Source organism: Otolemur garnettii, unplaced genomic scaffold (genome assembly GCF_000181295.1).
Source record: "Otolemur garnettii isolate 467f Iridium unplaced genomic scaffold, OtoGar3 scaffold00004, whole genome shotgun sequence".
In the NCBI taxonomy this organism is placed as follows: Eukaryota; Metazoa; Chordata; class Mammalia; order Primates; family Galagidae; genus Otolemur; species Otolemur garnettii.
The window spans coordinates 33,593,124-33,599,411 of NW_003852399.1; the positions used below are offsets into that span (position 1 = coordinate 33,593,124).

The 6,288-nt window shown below is 40.7% G+C and overlaps 1 pseudogene; it reads right to left on the reverse strand.

Moving 5' to 3' along the window:
- Positions 1-1,479: 1,479 nt before the first annotated feature.
- On the reverse strand, positions 1,480-1,909 carry LOC100949932 (annotated as a pseudogene).
- Between the last annotated feature and the right edge of the window lie 4,379 nt (positions 1,910-6,288).

Consider the following 6,288-nt stretch of genomic DNA (forward strand, 5'->3'; position numbering starts at 1 on the left):
TGTTACATGAAAAGCCATGCCAAGTTGCTACCACATTTTACCCCATCCAGACCACTCTATCCCTGTCTCATCCCCCATCAAGCCTATACCTGGAAGACATGGCTAGCTCATCATGGGCACACTTTCCTGCCAAGCCTACATACAGGCTCAAATGTTTTCTCAATACAATTTTCTAGGCAGCCACTATTCATTGATCAGACCAGGCACTAGGATTAAATCTTTTTGCCATCCTTGAATTCTCTTTTCAACCAATTAATTTCAACAAATGATTTGCTGAAGCTACACAGCCAGCCTATGGTAGACTTGAAACACAGGTATCCTGTCATTTTTGCCCTGTCTTTTATGGTTCATAGTATAAACAAGTTAAATACGCTGGGTATGGTGGCTCATACCTGTAATCCTAGCATTCTGGGCAGCCTATGTGGGTGGGTCACTTGAGCTTAGGGGTTTGTGATCAGCCTGAGCAAGAGTGAGACTCTGTCTCTACTAAAAAAAAAAATGGAAAAAGGTAGCTAGGTGTTGTGGTAGGTTCCTATATTCCCAGCTACTGAGAAGAGTGAGGCAAGAGTATCACTTGAGGTCAGGACTTTGAGGTTGCTGTGAGCTCTGATGCCAGGGTACTTTAGCCTTGGGCAACAGAGTGAACTGCTGTCTCAAAAAAATAAAAATAAAATAAAATAAAATAAATGCATAAACAAGTTAAATAACATTTCAAAGCTAACTAGACTTTTTAGACAAAACAAAAACATAATCAGAGTTAACAGAAGTGCTAAATAAAATAAAGTAGTATACAAAATCATATCATAATATGTAGAATGTAATGTTATATATTACCTAAGTAATATAGTTATATAATCATAGTTACAATTTATTTTACAGACCACTTTATTTAGTTCTTGTAGTAATTATAGATGACAGGTAATAGCCTCTGTATTTCACAGATGGGGAAACTGAAATTCAGAGAATTTAAGTTAACTTCCTTGAAAGCTGCTAAGTAATAATGACACTGGCTTTGGACCCAGGTAGATTCAATTGACTTTCGATCTGGTCACTGGCAGTGCACACTGCTCCTGTTGTGGGAGATAAATCTTCATGGATCTCTCAGATTTCTGTGCATGTGGAAAACAGAGATACTGACCGCATTTTGTTCCAGACTATCTTTTCAGGGATTCTGCATAGCTAACCCTAGCAAACCCACCCCTCCTTTTCTTTGGCCAGGAACCAACACAATTTGGCACTTTTTATTGTATAGCACATAGTTACAGACCACACAGACTCAGAAGACCCACCATTTGGGCCCAACAAGAGATAACTGCCCCCTCCCTCAATGCAGAATCCTTTGGGCTGTGAGGAAGCAGGCCTTTCCTTACATAGCTGTGACAGAAGAGCCATGGCATAAGCAACATGAGGAGAACCACTTTTGGGTCTTGCTGTGTCTGGGGGGTGGGAGGTGGGATAAAGGGACCAGCTTCATTTTGATTACCTGGGTGTGACCCTGAAGACTCAGATGTGGATGGCTGAGTTGTTGCGGATTCGAGTCGAGTCAAGGGCTCACATGTATCAGTCTCTGGTTCCAGCTCATCAACTAGCTCCACCTTGGAGATTTTGGCAGCCACCTGCAAGGACCCAAACCTGCCCACCTGTAACTGCAGGGCAATGTTGATGGCACAGTTGATGGCTAGGCCCAAGCCATGAATGTGGATCTCAGTGCATGCATTCTGACCTCAAGCATCTCCATCTAGCAGCTTCTGCAATGGGCCAATTGGGCCTTAAAGTCAGTCTTCATGTTGACATAAATGTCATTGGACCTCCAGGGCAGATGGTAGGGAAGCCCTTTCCTAAGGGTGTACTCCACCAGGTCCAGCTCAGCCTCAATGGACTCACAGCAGGACTCTCAGTTTTCTGCCATGCTTTGTGTGTCTTTCTCCATTCCACATGCCAGCCAGGCCATTCAAGGGTTCCCAGGCCTTGTAGGGTAGATACCCCATTTCAGAGGAGACGACAGATCTACTTGTTGTCCAGCATAATATAACTAATGTCTCCCTTTGGGGAAAATCTTGGGCAAGCTCTCTTACTATGCATTTTAAAAGGGTCTCTCAGATGTGTTGCAGATGTGTCACTGCATGCACACATTGTCTCCATAGGACCTAGGTGACAAAAGAAACCAATGCAAACATGAAGCCCATATTTGTCCCTTGCTCAGCAGTCACATACTTCTCATTAGCTGACAAGTAGGGTAAACTTTCATACCCTTCACAGATTTTAACCACCATAGGATCAAAAGAAAGGGGGGCTTCTGGCTGCCTTCTCTACTGGGACCCCACATTATTGGTCTGCCCTGCCTTTGACTAAGGGTAATCACAGAGAACCTCAGACCCTCAGTGGGTGAATAAATATGCCTGAAGGTAAGTCTGAAGTAATAATGGTAATGTTACATTAACCTCTCATAGATAAAAATTGCATTTTCATGGTGTCTTATCCTGACATAGGCTAGAAGTGTGTCTGTTTCTGGCAAGACAGAAACATGGGAAGTTAGAAGTAAGAGGTATTATCAGCAGAAAATGCTCCTCCCTGTGGGAATTATATCAGAGGATATCTGGATTGCACTATTCCTTCCCAGCTGGTCAGCTCTGCCCACGCCTCCAGAGAAGCCAAAACTTAACATTGTCTACCCCAGCCTCTCAGACCAACTACCTTCCCTTGGAATAAATTCTCAACTTTCCCTTGACTGTAGAGACTTGTGTATGACTCTTACTTTCAGAATGAAGATCTGAATATTCACATTTTGATTTTTTTTCCCCTGTTGGTTCACCAAAGTCATTAGATCAAAATCATATAATGAGGTAGAAAATTTTATGCACTGAAATGTTTCATAAGAATGACTTACAAGATAAGCTTTTGGAAGCAATTAGAACCATCCTTCCAAGAGGACATGCTCCTTCCTCTGTAAAGAAGGGGACATGACTTGAGGCTCATGGCAATGTGAGATCTGCTTTGGCCAGTGCATAGGGCCAGAAATTCCACTGGTTTTCTCCAGCAGAGAGACAACAAAGTGGGGAAGAAGTGGGACAAGTCAAGGATGATTTGTTGGAAAGGAAGCCAAGTAGATAGAACATGGGAGAGATTTTAATAGTTGTCATAAGCATAAAATTGGAGGAGGGAGTCAGATGCCTACAAAGTACTTTTGAGACAATCTGTGCAATGCATTTGTGTAAAATCTCTATGACATCTCCTTTGACAAAGTAACGATCTATACTAACCTTCAGAACTGCTAGAGTTCTTTTTGTGTTTTCATTTAATGTGACTCTGTTCAGACTGATCTCTTAGGGCCCCAACTTGTGTTTTATATTGAATTAAAGACTTGCAGCATTTTGTCATTCCTTCCTAGGAATGGCTTATTCCGAATTGTAGTTCTTGGGCTACTTTACCCTTCCTACAGTTTTTCTGCAACTAACAAGCCAAGTTGATATCAGATAAAGAGGACTAGGAATTCTTTTTTACTATAATAAGAAAAAATACAAACACAGGAGAGAAGAGGAAAATAACCGGCATAGAAGGAAAACAAATAAGTTGGGGTTTTTATAACAGTGTTATGAGGTAGGTAGATCAGCCCCATTAACAAATGAAATTAAAGCAGAGAGTTTCAGAGTCTTGCTCACAATGTACTGGTAGGGTAACTGCTCTAAGAACCTCAAAATTTCTGCTGTCTAACCTATCAAATTTAACTTTTATCTCATGGGACATTCCAATGTTGTCTGGTCGTGAATGAGGGCAGAGGTGGTCACTGGCCAGACAGCAGAGTCAAAAGACTACACCTGGGTGCAAAGAAGACTCAGCCTGAGATCTGGGGTGTGTCTGGGAAGAAGAGAAGGTGAATATGGAGCTCTAGCACACTCCGCCCTCAACGCAAAATAATTAGTAAGTAGCAGAGGAAACCTTTAGATCTAGGTCTACTGGACTTCCAAACTAACACACTCAGCTTATATGCCATACATTTCCTCTCCTGAAGTTTCATCTACATTTCAATGAAGGCAGATCTGGGGAATCAGCTTATCTGTTTCTTCCCTTACACTTCTGCAAATCATAACTTTTTCTAAGACCAATAATATAATATCAGTCTTTTGGGTCCCCTTTTCACAGAACTTTTGAATCACGGAATGAATCTTATCAGGATTTTGTTTCTCACACATCTTTCTTCTAACAAGATTTGGCACCAATTGAAAGTAAAACAAGGTAAAAATAAATTTTATACCCCAATCATTTCCTTGCAATAGCAGAAGAAGAGATGAAAAAGGCCTCAGCCAGAATAAACCCCATCCCTGAAGGAGTACCAAGGCCAGAGAAGAAAGGGGAAAACCAAGAAGGTGATCTTCAGAAATCTTCTCAAAACCCTTTGTCCCAAGATTTCTTCGGGAGTACTGTATGATTGGACAAGTGGTTTGCATCAAGAGTTGTATTTTTAAAAACCTCATTTTTATATGCAAATAATTCTCCTTTTCTACATCTGAAAGCCACATGCTATTTTCAATCAGGCAGCACAAACAGACTGACAGACAATATCCCTTAGGAAATGCTTGATATGCAATTAGGTTTCAACACTGTTCTCCTCCCCCCTCTGGATCAAGCCCAGGATTCTGCATTTGTGTAAGTACATGTGTGTGACATTCATTCATATGCTGCTAGGAGGAGCGAACAACTCTGCATTCTTCCCTGGTTATGCACTCATGAATGCATGTTCCCAACTGGTGAGCGGTGTTCTCTCCCACAGAAGGGAGTGCACAGATACTCACAAAAGCCCTAGCAATTCAAGGCTAGAAACCAACTGCCTTGCAAGACCACAAGCCTTTCCTGGCTGCCACCCCCACCCATAGGAGAGCTGTGTGAGGTGTTTTCTTCTCTTTCCCCAGTGTTCCCTGCCTCTAGGTGCACAGATTTTAATGTCCAATGAAATGCTGGTTTACATCTGTTCTCAACTCTGGGCAATTGATCCATTTTCGGACCTAGCACCAATTGCTGCATATAGTAATTCTACAACATTTTCTTGAAAAGTGAAGTAATGAATACCAGAGCCCTTAGCAGCAGTTTGCTTCGACTATTCAGGGGCCTAAAACTTTCACATATAATGATCACTCAGTATTCTGGCTCCACTTAAACACTCAGGGATTTGGTCAACCTATGTTGATACTGACAAACTTTTCAGCTTTAGTCAGGGTTAGAAATTTAAATGTAATACTGTATATCATGAGCTGACTTTTCTGACTGCACACAATGATCCACATAAATGCTGTTTCTCTCTATTGCATGTACTGACTTATTTAATCTTGACAATTGCCCTATGAAGTAGGAGCTACTAATAGCACCCACCATGTTATAGATTAGAAAAATGAGTCACCAAGAGGGTATCTTACCCACAGACACACAGATCTTAAATATCAGAGCCAAGTCTTAGGAAGACTGGATTCAGAGCTTGAGTTTTTATCCACTCTGCTAAACTCATTAATTTAACAGCAATGTATTGATATCTAATGATACACTCAGTTAAAATAAATTAATTTCAAATAATCTTAAGTGCTCTAAGAAAATAGTCTGATATGATGACAGAAAGAAGCGTTAGTAGAATCCAGAAAAGACTTCTCTGAGAGACAACTTTTATGCTGAGATTTGTTTATTGAGAAAGGACCAGACAGGCAAAGCTAAAAGGACAAGCTGTTCCCAGAAGAAGATATTGTGAGTACAAAATTCACGAAAAGAAAGAGCTTTAGAAAAATAAATATAGACTTACCATGCAACCCAGCAATCCCACTAGTGGGAATCTGCACAAAGGAAACAAGTCATTTTATCAAAAAGACATCTGAGCTCAAATGTTTATTGCAACACAATTCACAACTGCAAAGATGTAGGATCAGACTAAGTGCCCATGAATTCATGAGTGGATTAACAAAATCAACACACATACAGACACACCGTGGAATACTACTCAGCCATAAAAAGAAATAAATTAATGTCTGTGATTTGGATGGACTAGAGACGATTATCCAAAGTGAAGTATCTCAGGAATGGAAAACAGACACTACATATCCTCTCTAATAATTTAGAACTAACTGATGGGCACACATGGGCACAGAGAGAAGTAAGAATCATTGAAAATCAAAAAAGGGGGATGGGGAGCAGAAAGGGGGAAAATGCCTATATAATAGGGACAATGAAGACTATTCAGGTGATGGGTATGCTAATATCCCTGACTTAAGCATTATAAAAGCTATCTGTGTAATAAAAATATTTGTACAC